The following is an 18,025-nucleotide window of genomic DNA, read 5'->3' as shown; positions in this document are numbered from 1 at the left end:
AGGAAAAGCAAATAATATTTTGTTCTTTGGTAAGCCCTTTAGCAGTTCTAATTTGGTCCTACTTTGACCAAGATGAGTGAGTAACATGTGCGTTCGCTTTACATCAACTGGAATAATACCTTCTAGTACATTCCAGCATTCAGTCTAACAATTTAAAAAATCAAAGCCCAAAACCAACACTCATTTCCCTTTTTTTCTCTGGGATACCAAGTCTGTACTTAAGAGCAGATCCTGGGTCCCAACTGGAGGACTTACATTCTAGGGACAATTCGGTCGTGTAGCTGGCCATTTTCCCCACTCTTGCCTTTGCTGAACACAGCCAGGGAGTAACCTATAATTGCACCCATTACTCACAAGAAGGGTAAGAGCAACACGCGCCAATACTTAGAACATGGCAGAGGAGCAACGAAATATATTATCCCACCGACTATACCACTGGATACCAATTCGTGTGCTTGGACATAAATTCTATGGGTGCCACCATCAGAAAATTATTATCCGTAGGGTAGAGATAGGATAGGAAGTCCGCAAGCAGAAGATGGGTGGAGGACATACTCGTACAAGGGAATTCAGAATGTTCAAAAGGGAATCGGAGCAAGTGTTTTGTTCTGGAACAGAGGGAAAGAGAGGATCCAGTATAATAGTGCTGTGATCTACACTCTCACACACAGAACACAAGAAGCTTTGTGGACGCTCGGAGAGAGGGAAAACGGCATAATTCAACCTGGTCTCACAATAGGCTATGGAGATGGCCGTTCAGTCAAACTGGTTCCGACAGTGTTTACAGCGTGCCCCAACTGGACAACATCAAGTCGGCTGGACCACAGCTTCTCCTTCTCCTCCTCCTCCTCTTACTTAATTTAAAATTAACGTCATGAATGGTGACTGTGTGTGTCGGGTATCATCAACGCCCGATTACCGAAAATTACCACTTTCCAATGATAGTTCGATTCACAGCAAATGTAAGCTATATTTTTTTAAATAACTTTCTCTAATCGCTTTTAAGAGGAAGTACCGCAATCGTTTGAAGATTCTGTTTGGAATGCATTTTCTCTACTTTCTTTAAATAACTTTTCAGGTTCTAACCGACACATATTTGATGATTAATCATTAAGGATTTTAAGAAAATTTCCAAACCATGTTCTATTTCTTCGGTTCTAGCTGCAAACTAATGGACTAACTAGCAACAGAAAAGTTGAGAAAAATTACGTCAGACATGTTTGGAAAACTATAGTGAATATAAATATGTATGGTGCGCGAGTTTCCTTTCTGGGAAAATGGACTATTTTCTTAGAGAAGTATAAAATAACCAAAAAGGAAACTGTCAAATCAGTCAAGAAAACTAGTTGTGTGTTGAGGGGCTTGGAGACGGCAATCCTTTAGGGGGGTGGCAGGATGTCCAGAATGGGAAATCTGCTAGGGCAAGGACGAGGGAAATAAAAATACAAATGGAAATGGTAAGAAAGTTTCACTTGATATTCTTCTAGAGCCAGTGCTACCAACATATCCAACTTTCTACTAACATCACGTTTATTTTTATCCTTTTCTTTACCTTCCAGAACATCAAGCCCTCCACCTAGTGGCCCTGTCCCTACTTTCATCCCTTTGCTCTATGCTTCATCCTATTACTTCCTTAAAACGTACTTGCAAGAAATACTTTGCTCTACAAACTCTCCCTCAAACCTGATGTACCCAGTGAGTACCCCTTATTTCTTAGATAGCCTTCTTTTTTTTTACTTTGCTGGTAATTGGACAAAGGATAACCTGTTTATCCCTTGTTGATATCTCCTCTCACTCTCCGCACTTCTTTCTTTGAGTTGTTCCGTTTGTTAGCTCAGAAAGTAGAATGGAATTGTCGGCCTGAAAACATAATCTTCACTTTATTCACTTTGACCCGCTCCATAAGTTTTCTTGTTCTAAAAATTCTAACAACTGGAGCTCCTGATGCGGTGAACATATTTGAAACCAACAACAAATCATTGTGGCTGAGCAAGGGAACCACATTGTTGCTGCAAGTCGAGATTGTCAATGACAGGGTGAATTCGCGGAGCATCATTGTTTTAAAAAGAGATTTGGTCAGCTGCAGGTGGGTCTTTAAAAGGTGCATCACCTTTCTAAAAGAAGACTTTATAAAGCTGATTTCAGATACAATTTGCAGTTATTGCAGAAGTCTTGGGTTTTTAGGGGACTTATCGTCAAACCCCGCCCACAAGCAAATAAATAATCATAAAACAGTACCAAGTTCATTTCAAATTACATTTAATTAAAAGTCAAGTATTGCCAATTATTGCAGGTGGGCTTTACGTCAGTCTGCTTTCATTGATGGAGGCGACTAGCAAACATACTTTACTGATAATTTCTTATATTAGCCATTAAATAAAATCCAAGGTCTAGAGACCGGAAATCGAACCCAGTACCACAAACTCGGGCCTCTTGCCACTCAGCTACTGCGGCGTTTTACCTTTAATTACAGTTAAATGCAGACTTTAAATGTTTGAAGCTTTAATTAGATTTACTCAGCGGTCACGTTATTTACTAATGAAAGTTCAGTACCACAATAGATCCATACTCAAGAAAAAATCGACTATTTTGGAAAGATAGCACTATTTGTTCAGGTATGAAGTAGTTAATTTGAAGTAAGTTGGAGCGATTTACCTTGACAAGAGGTTTCTTCAGAGTCATCATTCTTCGATTTGAATTATCTCTCGTGACCTGATTTTTAACGGACACGTCACCAAACAGCTGGCTGACACGAGCTGGAAACAAACGAAATGCTTTTCTCATACACAAGCCTTTGTTTCAGTGAGATCAGTATTGGCCACTCAAATATCGCGGCGGCCTTTCTCAACTATTCATTCCAAACGCTCAATCCTAGCGAGTTTGGATCTATGAGCAGACACGTTTAATGGCCAGAACCGTTGCCATGTGCAGATGTTAAGTATGTGATACGAGTACAAACTATTAGAGTGGATGTTGATGCAATGATGTGGAAGATCTACAGTTCAAATCCCGCGTGTAGCTCCTTATTATTTGTTAAAAAGAAGTGTGTGCTGCCGCTTCCTAGCTAGTCGGTATTTCGAGGTTTTGCCCCCCGGCCTGAATAAGTAGGCTACTACTTTACTTTCCACCAAAGAACTGAACCATAAAGAAGAAGAACGCGATTTTAAAGTCAACGATTCTCTCCCTTTCTCTTTTTAGGCACTCTAAACTGGGAAGACTAACTAAGCTGGGAGAAACTAGTGCCCTCTACCCCGCTACTCCGAGATACGGCAATAGGAGGCTGTGGTCCATGAGAAGAGTGATGTTCACATTAAACTAATCAATTAAATTAAAATAAATATAGAAAAAACTAATATAATAAACGGAATGGACAGAACTCTTTGCAATAAAATTTATTAAAATAAAATTGCTATAAAAATGGTAATATATATCATATAGACATGTATAGACATGCATGTATAGTGAAAGAGTATTGGATGTGGAAGTGGTAGGGATGTTACTGTTTTATGTTGGCTGTAAATCTCGTGGCTTCCTGAGCAACTAAAACGATTCAATGTTTTGCGATCACGGAAAATTGTCGTCTTATAAAACAGAGGTCGGTTCATTATTGGTCTAGGAGCGACCACAACTCTAAACATAACTGCCATTAGGCATCGACTTCCTGTCGCCTCGATGACTTTTTGTAGTCTTCATAATTTACGATTCACTTTATTTTCCTTTGTTACGGACTATCTGTCTGTCTTATGGAAGGTATCTACTTAAATTAAGGATCTAGAAGTGATTCTGAAGTGAACCAGGTAATCTCTGTAAGCGAGGATGAAGTGATGCTGTAATGTAGGGATGGAATTGCATGTATTGCAGGTTTGGCCTAAAGGCCAATTAAAATATGGCAGAAACTGTATGGGGAAACTGAAAGAGATCTGAAGAAGGTTCTGGGTACCGACCGTGATGCTGACCAGACAAAGGCCATGAATCTTGTCGCAAAATTTTTAATACGTACTTTTCCTGACTCATGGGACCTCAGAACGGATGATTCTCTAAGAAATAGGCAATCTGCGCAAGCGCAACTTCACTTACTTTGGTAAAAGAGGAAATTAAAAATAAATAAAACAAAGTTTATAAATTAAAACTCCTCTCTTGATTCTTTTGTTTGTTAACGAGGAAATTCCGGGAAAGTTGGGAGAAAAAAAATTAGGAGTTGGGAGGAGAACAGGAGAGAAAAAGTGACATTACTGGGGAAATTAATGAAGGGGAAAAAGCGCAATTAAACGTTTTTATAAAAATAAAAAAGAGAAAATGAATAGAATGGAGTGCTACGAGACAAGCACTAAGTTTGGGATAACTCCAGCAAACACTTTCTCTTTCTGGAGAAAGGGAACTGTCTGGAGAAAGAAGAGCAGTTAGAAAAAAACAAAGTGGAAATAAAGAGAAAAGTCTCATTTACAGCATTTTTATGTGCGCGTTCTCTGGTAGGAGAAGTTGGAAAGACTAAGTTGGCAAGATTGAGGAAGAAGGGAGAAAAAGGAAAAGGCAGACCTCAGCTCTTTGCTCAGAAAACTGTCAACGTAGTGCAGGAAGTAGAGTCCGGAATGTTGGAGAAACAGCAAGCGTAGTGCCGACGGTAAGCAGAAATAATACAAACTGCTTACAGGAAGGACGAGCAGGTTAAAGAGCTTGTTATTACCCCACTGGGAACAATTTTGATGAACCTCGCCTTCTTGAAGTCGAGAATTTGATAGATTACTTCCGCTATATATTGCTGAAAATGTCCTGATGAGAACGCTCTGGCGACAATTACTCTTACTAGAATATGATTGGTTCAAAGATTCAAACTAGGAATCTTGAATCATATTCTATCTATTATGAATATAATTTAGTTTGCAGAACCTTATCTCATTTGGAAATATCAGAGGGAAACATAGTGCCGCCATTTCTTCACAACCGCCCCCATAAAGAATTTTTCAAAAACACAACTATTGGAGTAATAGTTTCCGTTAAATTTTAAAGAGAAAGAGAAGGAAGAATCATTTCCGGAAAGTGGTATTTTGGAATTTCCTCTTCAAGTTCCGAATTTAAGGGAACATTTTTGATTCCTCTCTTCTTAATAATACACTCTTCGAAGGAAAGTCTACCCATTTTCTCTTCTCAGAAGATTGGGGAGGATAGTATGCCAGGGAGGTCGAACAGTCTTCATATTTCCTGTCTTTCTAATTCCTTCTCCGGAAAATTTTTTCAATACACATTTCCCAAAAGTTACTAAAATATATATTTTATTTTAATTTGCTCTTAAATTATTATTAATTTTTATTTTGCTTTATTTCTTTCACTTCCCTACTTTCCCTATATTATTATATACAACTTTTCTTTTAAGTTGTATCTAAAAGAGTTTTTCTTCCCGAAGAAAAAGAAAAAAGAAAGAAAGTATTCTTATTGAATCTTAAACATGGCTTTCACGTTGTAAACAGAATTTTTAATTAGTTTCCTTAGATTCCTTTGGAGGAAGGGACGAGATTGGTTATAAAAACTTGCTGAGGGAAAGTACGCTTGAGAAAAACTAAGGAAAAAGAAAGAGATCATTGCAAGGGTGAAGGAAAATCAGCCCTTCTAGTGAAAAGGAAGTGGAAGCGAGCTCCGACTATTTGCTGGCTAAGAATGTCAAGTGACCTCCAGTGACTTCTCTTGCATAGCAATCCCTAACTTGGGAAGAAAAGGTTAGAGTACAGTGGACGAAACAGGCTATTGGCCATAGTCTTAAGATAATATATGGACTACCGCTCTATATCACGCCTTCAGGCTAAACCGTTCTGCGGCTGTCCTCGCCTAACATCATTCAGTACTGCCAACTCTATAGAAAGTTACCCAACCGGAAGGCTTTCTAAGAAAAATCCAGGAAGTCCGCGAAGCCATGCGTTGGACGCAAATAATAATTTTTAGAAAATCATTAGAGTAAGTGAATCACCAGTTATTGTATTGCTATTTACATAATGGGGTTTTCCCTCTAAAACCTTTCCATCCTTTCACTTATTGTTTCAACAGTTTCCCGAATAAAGGGATATTTTATTACATTCATTACTGACAATGGTGCTTGCTTACAGGAGGGGGTGGTTTTATCCACGACTGGAAATCCTCTTTTCCTTTGTACATTGTAATTTTCCATTGAAATGGCAGAAAGTAAACGCTACACACGCAGACATCGATCGGAGAGTTGGGAAATGAAGCGAATTATATTTCTATACCAGGGAACAAACCCTAGGGAACTGCACACACACACTGTCATCTCCTATAGCAGCAGTGTCCGTCTGTATGAGTATGTTGAGTATTACTTACTCCTAATGTTACTCCAAATGAAAACCACAAGAGGGAAAGCCCTTCCAATAATAGGACCGCCGTCTCTGTATAAGCTGATTTTCTACTTGTACTCTTCCGAGCTTGCTCATCATGCAGGGATTCCTCGGTTAACTCTGAAGTCTCTATTCATCAGGAAGGATTCTGGTTAGTAGAAACGAGAGACACTGGATACTTGATCTACCAATCTTCTCCACTTAATTGCAATCCTTCCTTCTTTCTCTCTCTTTTAGGGAAATCATCTGTTCAATTAGTATCATCTAAATGAGTTGGCCCTTACTTAGGTATTTAGAATGACTGGCACAAGCATTTCTTTAGTAACCAGTCGTAACGAGCTGAGCTACTGAGCTCTGGCTTTCCGCTCCTTAACTCCCCTGGTATCTGTGATCTCACATACTGTACACAAAGGAACGATTCTGTTGCAGACAATTGATTATTTTAGAAATGGGTATATAATACGATAATGATCAATATCGTTGTGGTAAGAATGATAACTTTGGAGCTCCTTTTGAATCCATAACCTCTTTATAGAGTTAAGGGGATGACAAAACCCGTGTTTCCGGGGGGAAAAAAATCTGCACGATTACACTTCCGATTAATGTGCAGGAGACAGGAGAAGGTGAATAAAGTTGGACCAAAATAAATAATGAATGGCTTCAAACAAAATCCAGTTTCGACTAACTTAATGAATCTCCACTAAAACCAATACCAAACTCAGACCACGATATTTTTATTCCAATTTGATGACGTAGAATGGTGATGTTGGGAACTACTTTGTAGTCATGTTACTGCCCCCCTCCCCACACAGTTGTAAATGTTAAACCAGTGTTAGGTGTGGATAATGTAGAGAACACAGCGTCACTGTGTGTGTTTGAAAGTTGTGGAAGGGGTAGCCTGCAGAGCTGCCAACTCAAACTCGCAAACCATCAATTTCCTTTTGTATAAACTACAAAGGTACTGCCTAATTGGTGTCAACATCATCAATGTTAATTGGCACCAATGAAGTCTCTTTTTTACAGGAAATGGAAACAGAATTCTGTTTGTCCAAGCTGCTCAGTCGCCGGAAGAAAGTTGTAAAAGTGTGTATGAGTGTGTGTGCCTACAGTTGTTAAATCAGTTGGGTGAAGTTATCACCTAGGTAGAGAGCCCAAGGAGGTGCCAGCCTGCGGAATACACAACTCTTTAATGAATGTTGGTCAAACGTGAAGTAGAAAAGGCTTTTTCAAAAAGATCTCCTAATTGGAAGGGCACTTTTTTAATGATTGAAAGGTGATAAGGTCGGGGAAAATATCACCCTTTGATAAGATACGACTGCTCTCATCATACAAATGTTGGTCATTATCAAATAACAAGTTTGTTTATCGAGGCTAACGATTCTTTAAACATTTTAGGAGATAAAATTAATTTTAGGGACCGGCACAGTGTCCAGGGATGTTACAAGTGGGTCAGCTCTTGCGAGAGTGGCTGAGCGACTAAAACCCGATGAGTAATCTGAGAGAATTTAGCCTCATTCCAGTTACGTATTACTTTACTTCCTGTCTATTTTGGGCATTATTTGGGTTTTTAGTTATTACCGGATGTAACCGTTTTGCACTCTCCCGTTTACGAAAAACTAGTATTTACATACTTACATCACTAGTAGTTACATCAATTATTACGTACTGCAAGGGCACTTCCGGAGAGAACTCCGAATCGAACGAAATAAGAACTATTGCAACAGATGCCGCAGTTACCTAAGAAAGAAGTAAAAATACTACCTCTTTATCCATATTTAAAAAAAAATGTCCACATCGTCCAAGCAAATAAGAACATTGCCTGTAATGCAACGAATGGAATTCTGTTGGAATATTTTCTTTTGGAAAGAAAGGGGAAAAAAGGAATACATTAAAACTGATGAGTACGCTGGGAACAGCCTTAAATTCTCAGAAGGTTCCTCCACCCAAGGGGTCACTCCCCACTTACAAGAATATGAAAGTGAATAAAGCAGATAAAGATGGCGGTGGAGGGGCACAAAGAGATGCATAAAGAAAGCTGCTGCACAGTTTGCGAGGGATGGAGCTAAAGACTAGCTAGGGTGCCCGGGAAAAGGAAGAAAACTAAAGGGACATCCGTCCCCTCTTCCCTGCCTTTTCTTTCATCCTGTTCATTTTATTTTCATCCGGAAATGGATTTGAATGGAATGCGGCACATTCACGCAGGTTTGTTTTTGAGGAGACTGGGAAACAGGAGAAGTTTTGTGTATAAATTGGGGGAGCCCTGCGTCCCTGTGAGCTCGTACCTTGCACTCTACAGTGCAGTGAGCTCAGTACTAGTAGTGCTCGCATTGGTAGGGAACCGCGCCAACTAGGGTCCTTGGAGTTTTAGGGCAGGAGGGATGGTAACATGCTGTTTGCTTTCTTACAATAAACGTAAAAGACCAATTTTCTAATCTGGCGATACTCCGAAAATATTCAAGTTCTTCAGTTCTGAGTCAGATCAAAGGCAATAATGAAAATGGTATGCACCCATGTGTTTATGTGGTGACATTTCCTAGTAATAGGGAATGTTCGGCAGGTGCTCAGCATTAGTTATATTTGTTATGCTACTGTCTTAATTACAGTCTCCCAGTAAGTCCTTATAGCGCACCATCGCCAAGACTTGTAAGACTGCTAGAGATACGCTGGTTGCAGGCACAACTTGACTTTGGCAGAAATCAGCGACAGCAACATAGAAAACACCTCCTACTCAATCTTCATCTTTGCTACCGTTCGTGAATGTATCAAGGTTGAAAGGTATTTGTGATAACCCCTAGGAGAATGTCGAGACAATCAATAAAAACATTTTGAGTGTTGCAGCGGATAATGTCACCAGTCTGTTATCTCTGTAGGGTACGTTCAAGGTTCTCCATTAAAGCAGAGCCTCAATGCGCTTTGCAGAATTAAGTTTTTTAAGTCTATGAGAAAGTTCATACAATCAGAAACTGCATAGCAGCAGCACAATCTAGTAAGTCTTTGAAATAAATATATTTATGTATACATACATATGTGTGTACTTCGATATATACAATAGGATAGATTTTTTATTTTGTTACATGAATACAAAGTTTGTTAATTTACATTGTGTGTATGTGGGATTATTCAAAATTATTTAAACATATGTTTTTCAGGAAGAAAATTTGAGGAAGAGGAAAAACTGTAGCAGGAAGTTCCTTCTTTTTTGCGGTTGTCAAAATTTAAATTGCAAATTAGCTTCGTTTACATATTACGATATTGTTGTCCAGTATATTTAGGGAATGGAAATGTTTCCCAAACCCTAGAATGGCGAGAATAGAGGAAGTTCTAAGCTTTTCTTTATTTCTTTCTATTTTCTAAAAAACAGAGAGGAACAACATAACTCACTCTCTCATATATTTTGCAACCGGTTCTTTCCGAGTCGGCCACTTTCCAACAGTTGGTATAAGCGACCCCAGAGGGAAACGAGGACAGATGGGGGCGTGACCACTAAGATTTTACCCACAGAGAGAGTGAGAGAGACATAAAAAGCTTCTGGATACAGCAGAGACAATCGATGTTATGTAGCGATTATTTTCTGTAATTGTTCCCAAAGTAGTGACCAAATCTGATATCGATACTCACACGATATTCTCTTACTGCTAATTAAGTAATAAAATTTTCTAGAAAGTTAAAGTGGTATTAATAAGCAGGACGACTTCAATTTTATAAATATCAACTGCAATAAAATGACACTAGGAGGAAGAATTCTCTCAGTTTCCTCAGCCCTCAATACAGCCTAAGAAACAGTTTCAACCAAATGAATGGTCTGAGATACATTATCTCCAAGTACAAATCAAACATCCCGGATAACTTAAAAAAATGACGTCATGTGTAGTCGCCTTTCCGGTTGGCTGATATTCTTTCGACTCGAAATTTTGGTTACACATTTCATCAATATTAAGTCACACACACATTAACAGCTGAACAATGTACTCATTCGCGCACTTCAGATTAGAGTTTACGCTAGTCTTTTCTTGTATGCGAAAATAAACCTTACAGGAGACGAATTACATAAATTTCACGTTTGATTCTCTTTTAAACAGCCAAGAAAAACTTAACCGACTTCTAGAAAACAAACCAGAGCCAAGAAATTTGTAAATTCAGTGGGAAGACAATCACCGCTGTAGAAGGAGAGAAACATTCACTCAAGGTTGAATGGGTTTCTGCAGAGTTTCCCAAGTGCTAATGTGGGTTTTCCAGCTCCTGTCAGTGTGGTAAAGTTGTAACCCTTGGGATTTATTACCTACATTACTAGAATGGGATGGTTAGCGAGCAAGGCGTGGCGCTGCCACATTTCTTTAGGTATCGTCTTTAAGCAAAGTGCCCACTTGACCAGCGAGCTTCTCTCACTTAGAGAAAACCATTTGTGAAGAAAAACTCCCCATTACTGTATAGTCTCAACGACTCTGCCGACTTCTTTGAAGTCCTTCTAACTCACTACAGGATTGGCGATATGTGGTCACTGCAGAGGATGAAAAGCTCTGAGAGTCTACTTTGCCTGGCAACTGCCAAGAAGTGAGCCGAGGGCCTATTTTTTCGCTCATCAAATTAGGTGAATAGTAAACATACTTTACTGTTATATTCTCATATTAACCATTGAATAAAATTACACTCTAAACATTACAGTGCACCATATTGTACATGCAACTGAATCAATTTGAAATGAACTTTTTCCATGGCGCCACAGGATGTATTCAGTAAGAATCCTTTGCCCTTCGTGCTGAGACAGACCGTGCATCACAGTCATCTCTCGGAATGAAAATGGATAGCTATTGTCGATAAGAGTTGTTTCAAGCCATCTGGATTATATGTTTCTAAACGTTCTAATTTCACCATTGGAACGCTTTTCCAGCAATTGTTAACCTACTTTCTATATTTTTCCTTTTGAAATTTTCTCTTCAAAATTTTAAAGATTAATTTATTGGAACTCAATAGTTTAAACATTCAAATTATACAATTTTGAAATGGTTAGCCATTATTTTTTTGAAAATTAAAGTTCAAGATTTGTGTTGCATTGCGTTGGAAATAATATCGTGAGAAAACAGATGCTGAAAATGAGCAAAAACGGCATTTTCAAAAATTGTTCTTGTTCTTCTTCTTCTTCTTCTTGTTACCTTTTTTGTAAACAACGTAGCGCCTAAACGCGTGAACCGATTTTCATGAATGAGGTATCATTCGAGTCGGAATGTTATTTAGATGTGCCTTTTGGGGGTCTCGACGCTGCACATGGAATGGGAGAGAAGTTAGCCCCATTCATGTAAGGCCCTCTCCAAAATTATCATTAATTACTCTGTAAATCTTAGCCCGATTTTGATAAAATTTGGTAGGATGATAGGGATAAGGCTCCCCTACGTAACAATAAAGCGGCGACCAGCTCTTACACTTGTTAAGAGGAAGTATAGCAATCGTTTCAAATTATCGAGACGTGAACCGATTTTCATGAATGAAGTGTCATTCGAATCGAAATTTTGTGCAGATTTGTACTTTAAAAGTCTCGACGCCATGCCTCATAAGGAGGGGAGTTGGCCCTACCCAAGTAAGGCCCTTTCTAAAACTATTATTACCAATATTTCTATAACGCTTAGTCCGATTTTGATAAAATTTAGCAAGAAGAAGCGGTTAAAGCTCCTCTACGTGGCTGTGAAGTGTCATCATGCTCTTACACCTACTAAGAGGAAGTACTGCAATCGTTAAAATTTTCAATGAGTGAACCGATTTTCATCAATGAATTGTCGTTCGATTCAAAATCTTTGCCTTTTAGGGATAAGTACTGTAATCGCAGTTTATTTTTCTTACTCCTCTTAAAGGGAAGGACTGAAATCGCAGTTTAATTTTGCTATTTACATACAAATTACCTTCCTATTTTATTCAAAACGCTTTCTCAAAAAAATTGTTATTGAGGATGGTTTGGGGACCGCAACTATAATCATTCTTTAAAAAGATCTCTCCAGTGGTAGTAACTCCGACTTAACACCTTTTCAGGTTATAATGATAAAATTAAAATTTATTATTCCCAATTTTAAAAAAATCTGTAAAGCAGATATGTAACTTTGCAAAACATACAAAAAGGAAAATCTATCCAAAAGGTACAAAAATCTCTTTAACAAAAACTTACAGTTTAAAATGTTAAGTATAAGGGTTGATTAAACGCCAAAAGGTTCACAAATCAGCAAGTACCCAACATTTCATTAATACTTCATTGATATTATTTAAGTAATTTTACTGCATTAATTTTCATTAATATTTTTTTGAATTTATTAGATGTTTCACAGACCCTTATGCTGGCCAGTTCATTCATTTTCTTTTTCTTTTTTTTTATGATTTAAGTCGCGTCAACATCTAAGGTTATTGGCGCCCGGAGCTTTTTTCAGTGCACTGCCGGCCTCCGGACAGTGTTCTCTCGTTACAGACAACACTGTCCATCACTCGGACAGTGAGCTGTAAGAAGCTGTTAGAAAGAGAAAATCTAAGGGTCTGCAGCTGGATTCAAACTAGGAACCTCCACGTGGGAATCCAATACGCTAACCGCATAGCTAATCCCTTCCCTTCGTTTATTCATAATATTTTATTTTTTTGTTATAATTATGATAAAATGTATATTATATCTTTGTAATTAAATAGGTACTTTATTTTAGCTTTATTCCAAATTATTCTTCTGATTTATCTTTATTATGCTCTTTATTCTGAGAAGTCACATATATGTATGTAACTGCACGTTAAAGTAGAAAAAGGCAAAGGCAGAGTCGGCTACTATTTAAATTTGAATCACGGATTTAAAATAATATTTCAGTCTAGAATTCGTCTTTCCGAAGTATTTGTGAGCACAAATAACGCGTAGGTAATATCAAGTAAATTATTCAACAATAATTATTCATTTCTCAATTGTAATTTAATGTAGTCCCTCTAATTTTACTTATAGTAAAATACTGGAATAATTATGTTAGCTGTCATAAAAATATGCATATCTTATTTATCTTATATTCCAAATATACTCGTATAACACTCTGGGAAGAATACCTAGATTGAGAATGTAATTGAAGAAAACTATATTATTTGCGATAAAGCCAGATAATTATTACCTATTATAATAAACGTTTGACTACTACATAAAATAACAATTACTTTAATCGAAGAATGAACTTAAACCGACGATTTTAATTTAAAAATAAAAATAAATAAATGAAATCATTGATAAATGTTGGTGTAAGCATTTTTTTAAAAAAGTTTTTGAATTTTTTAGCCTCATATTATTTTTGATTTTTTTAATAAAGTTTTTCTTTTTAACCTGTGATAAATAGTTTGTTGATTAGATATTACAGTCAATCTAAGTTAAATGGTGTTCTACTTGAACAAATATTTTGTAGATTAAAATGGCCAGCATAAGGGTCGGTGAAACATCTAATAAATTCAAAAAAATATTAATGAAAATTAATGTAGTAAAATTACTTAAAATAATATCAATGAAGTATTAATGAAATGTTGGGTACTCGCTGATTTGTGTACCTTTTGGCGTTTAATAAACCCTTATACTTAACATTTTAAACTGTAAGTTTTTGTTAAAGAGATATACTATATAATTTATTTACTCTTTTTAAAAATATGAGCATCAACTGCGTGGCCGGATTTTCGAGGTAGAAGTAACCAATAGGAAGGAAGTGCGGCTTTGTCCCGGTTTCTTACTTTTCTAGCCGGGCACCAAAGGGTTACATATTGGACCAAAGGTGATTTGGCTCTTCCCTTTGGTAGTACGAAACCTTCCGCGACCAAAATTTAATTTAATGGGTCTCGAGTAGCGGAGACAGCAGACTGCCTCGCTCACCTTCTAACACAAACTGCTCAACGCCCACGCCCATTCTGAACAGAAAGGTGGGGTTAGGCAGGATGCAAAGAACACCTAATTAGGGAAGTACTTTGGGCAACCAATAATACGATAATGTGATCATATAACATTTTGACGAAATTAAATCAGAAAAGGAAATGAAATGGAAAACCCAAAACTAAAACTAACAAGGACTTACTTCCTGCTTGGTTCTGAACAGCCATTTTCGTCACAGCTGTATTTCAATCGTTAGTGTGACAACTTCAGCTTTCTGTACAACATTAAAGTTATTCTAATACAAAAATTAGCTAAAAATAAAATTATAACTTTAGAAAAGGTCAAAGGTCCTTTATACACGAATAAATAACTAAATAAAGCTAAAGGGAATTCCTAACTTAAAAAAAGAAGTTCATCAGTTAGTTATAAATAGAATATTTAGTTTAATGAACTTCTAGAGGTAATTTTGGGGTTTTCTCGTTCCCATCTCCCACAAGTTCTTGAAGAACCTTGTTTTCCAGTTCCTCCAAGTTTTTTTTTTATTTCCTCCATTGCTGGCAGTTTCTGGAGGACTGCCTTCAAGGCAAGTCTTTCCCGACATAAAAGCGAGTTAAGTCATCACCAGCGGAACAACACCAGACCTCATTTATAGCTAATCTTATTTTGGGGGCCCCTTCCGGACCCCAGTTTATTCTAGTAAATTGTTCCGCCGTTGTACTGAAGGGGAGTTGTGTTGGTATTTAGTCAAGCAAATGTGCTTAATATTTTTCAGTTAGGCGAAAATTAATTAAAAGATCAGATTGAATTAAAATATGAAGAGTCTGCGATGGACAGAAGAAGCCAGCGGAAGTGAGCCAGTTTCTTTAAAGGAAGACTTCCGCCAGAATGGTTATTAATTGAATATGTAACTTTTAATTTAGCTGACTCTGACTCTATCGTACAACAGTTACCATCAAGTGCACTGAATACTTCAAAACTTATTATTACGTTATCAAACGTTATAAGTTTGCTTAGAGTATGTGAAAGGATTTTATAAAATAAGAAATTACTTTTGTATCTCTGTGTGGCGGAGGGGGGGGGGGGTAGAATTTTATTTAATCTTCGCAAATAAATTCAAGAACTTTGATTTAAAACTTGATTACAATTTGGTTAGTTAATTAAGACAACTTGTCAAGCATTTCAACATGAACTTCATCAAGTAGGAATCACTTGTATGGAATATAAAAGAAGAGATTGTGAATTCCAGAGAGATGCCGACTAATACAGCCAATCAGAATAGATTGTTAAACTGTTCCCTCCAACAGCTAGTATACTCGTAGTAGTGCCAAGAAACTAGCGATAATGAAGCCGAGGTTTATTTTTATCAACGTGAATTGTTTAATGATGTCTTTTGGCTTATCGATAACGTGCAGTAAGGTGAGCACAGTTAAAAAATATCGTATTCAAAACAAAAAAAAATGCTTCTTTTAACAGGACGTTCTCTCATTTTCAAGTTTTAATGTCCCAGTTCGTCACCAATGGTAACGTTTTCCTATAAAATTCAAATAATTGGGATTCATCAAATAAAGGAACATGTATTTGCCAATCAATCATTCTAAGCGGAACTTGTGATTCTTCTTACACTGACGGCTCTAAAGCATAGGAAGTGGTGGGATTTTATGGGCCAGCCCAAGAATTGGCATTTTAGGGTAGGCGCTAGCCGCAGTCTCCGCTACTCCCAATATTTCTTTATGCTTCTGAGATATCCTGTTGTTGCGAGAATTTTCTCCAGAGCATTATTTCCACCACATTCATACCATGGTTTGCCCTCAAAACACTGCCATTTCCCCAGAACCAGTGAATTGATAACAGCTGGCGAATTAATTCGTACCTAACATGGCCAAAATGGTTGCCTCAAATTAGACTATCAAAATAACATTATTCAAGAAGTTCATTAAAATATCCGCCAGCGCAATTGTTTATCTAATGCTAATCTAAATTTATTTTGCTTATTCAAATGGGCCGTCAAGTTAGACGCACGATATGTTCGGGAACCCAGTACACTTACCACTGTATAATTTCTGGCAACTTTTCTCTCTAAATCTACTGAATCTGCGCAGTTTCCAAAAAAATACAGTTATAAAGGAGAATATGTCCTTTATTTTACAGTTTGGTAAAGAGAAAAAAATTGTCAAAATGTGTGTATTTCAAGATTGGCTTTTTGGTGCGCAGCAATTGTCGTTCAACCCTTGAACAACTGCCACAGTTTGATTAGAAGACTCAATTCAACAACATGAATAACTGCAACAAAACAGAGACAGCTGCCATTGACCAGCAAATACCAACGACATATATTTCTTTCATTAGGAAACGTCGTTACATTACCACGGAATGGTACTTTACAGTGATTCGAATCTCTCGAAAATAAATGCCCTTAGTTTCATTTTGGCGAGAGATTGTTTCCATTACAAATCTTACAACTAGTTTTGCGAAGGAAGTAAACCACTTTAAACGAAATCACGGAAGTCGTTTTCTAAAAACCAAAACCACAGAAATCGATTTAAAATAAAATTTTAAATTTGGACTTTTTGCGATTATTCCTTTTTGAGTTTCGGTGGAAAAGTGGGGGAACTTTTTAAAAACGGAAATCCGTTGTGAACTAAACGATGCCAATTCTTTATTCTCTGGCAAGAGGGGGGGGGGGTGAAAAGAAAACATAACCGCGGGTGGAAAAGCTTTGTATCTTGTGTTTTCCTTGTTTTCTTTTCATTCTTGTTTTTGGCAGCAGAGTGCTCTGCACGTTATTCACGCAATGATACTCACAGAAAGGAGAAACTGTGTCCCCGTAGAATGTTTACTTCTTTGTAGGTGTCGTCAAGGGGGGATGCTCAGTCGCGCGCATGGACACTTCCGTTTCCACATGGCCGTCTATTCCACCCCCATATTCACACTGAGCTATCTTGTCCTAGACACCCTCTTCCTCAGCACCTATGTTTTTCTTTTTGATGTCTTTTGAAATGTGTCACTGATGGCAAACCTTCCCACGCTTCAACTGTAGAACTGTAGCCGTCTTTTTACTCGGGGTGTGGACGCGCCTGGCTCTGCTACTGGATATTATCTTACCTAAGGAAAACTCCTGATGTACAGCCCAGAGCAAGATGGATGTTTCTTATATTCACTGCTACAGTTCTGAGTATCTGGGTGAAATCATGTAGGGGAAGCACCACTTCTCTTCGAGATCTCCTGGTATCTTATCTCGATGCTCCTCGAGTGATCTTCCTGGAGAGAAAATCTGTGGTGAAGCCAACCACTATAGATCAGGGCTGGCCATCTCTAGGTGGAATGGAGTTCACAAGCTGTCCCACTTTGTTGATTGGGACTATTCTTCGAGACATCCTGTAGACTGATGTCCACAGATTAACACTGGATGATTATTAGAATGTTTACCACTAGAGAACACCAATGGCGAGGCTTCGATCGCAACAAAATGTTCTTCATGATGGGCAGATTTATGCACAACCACACCCACCCCCTAGTTGACCTTCGTCCTATAAATTGCGTTACAATTTCCTTGCTTTAAATGATTTGCATGAAAATATAATATAAACATAATATTAAATATATATAATATAGTATATAAATAAAAAAATTAACTTCAATTCCTTATTTAGCGCTATGTAAATACTCGTATTTGTAGATAATGGTGCTGGGGAGTTGTCCGGTTTGTGAAGGATCTCTTAAAAGATCCAGTTTGCCATATTTAGAATAAAATCCATTTGTGTCCACAATTTATGATCGGTCTTTAAATTTGAAATTCACCTTCACATTTCTGGACTTTCAGGAAATATAAATA

General features: G+C 37.6%; 1 protein-coding gene across 4 annotated transcripts in view; it reads right to left on the bottom strand.

Annotated features, from left to right (window-relative positions):
• Nucleotides 1-18,025, bottom strand: part of LOC141446303 (roundabout homolog 2-like) — a 295,539-nt gene that overhangs the window by 117,731 nt on the left and 159,783 nt on the right. Inside the window, exon 1 of one of the 4 annotated variants that reach the window (XM_074112853.1) lies at nt 2,656-2,748. The exons of the other annotated variants lie outside the window; for them this stretch is intronic. The gene's annotated coding sequence lies outside the window, so the exon portion shown is untranslated. Of the gene's footprint in view, nt 1-2,655; nt 2,749-18,025 lie in introns of those variants that run through there. 4 annotated transcript variants of the gene reach the window in all.

Source organism: Rhodnius prolixus, unplaced genomic scaffold (assembly GCF_049639745.1).
Source record: "Rhodnius prolixus isolate KJV_2025 unplaced genomic scaffold, Rpr scaffold_1, whole genome shotgun sequence".
In the NCBI taxonomy this organism is placed as follows: Eukaryota; Metazoa; Arthropoda; class Insecta; order Hemiptera; family Reduviidae; genus Rhodnius; species Rhodnius prolixus.
Note: the sequence above shows the minus strand (reverse complement) of the source record. Positions and strands in the feature narration are given on the sequence as shown.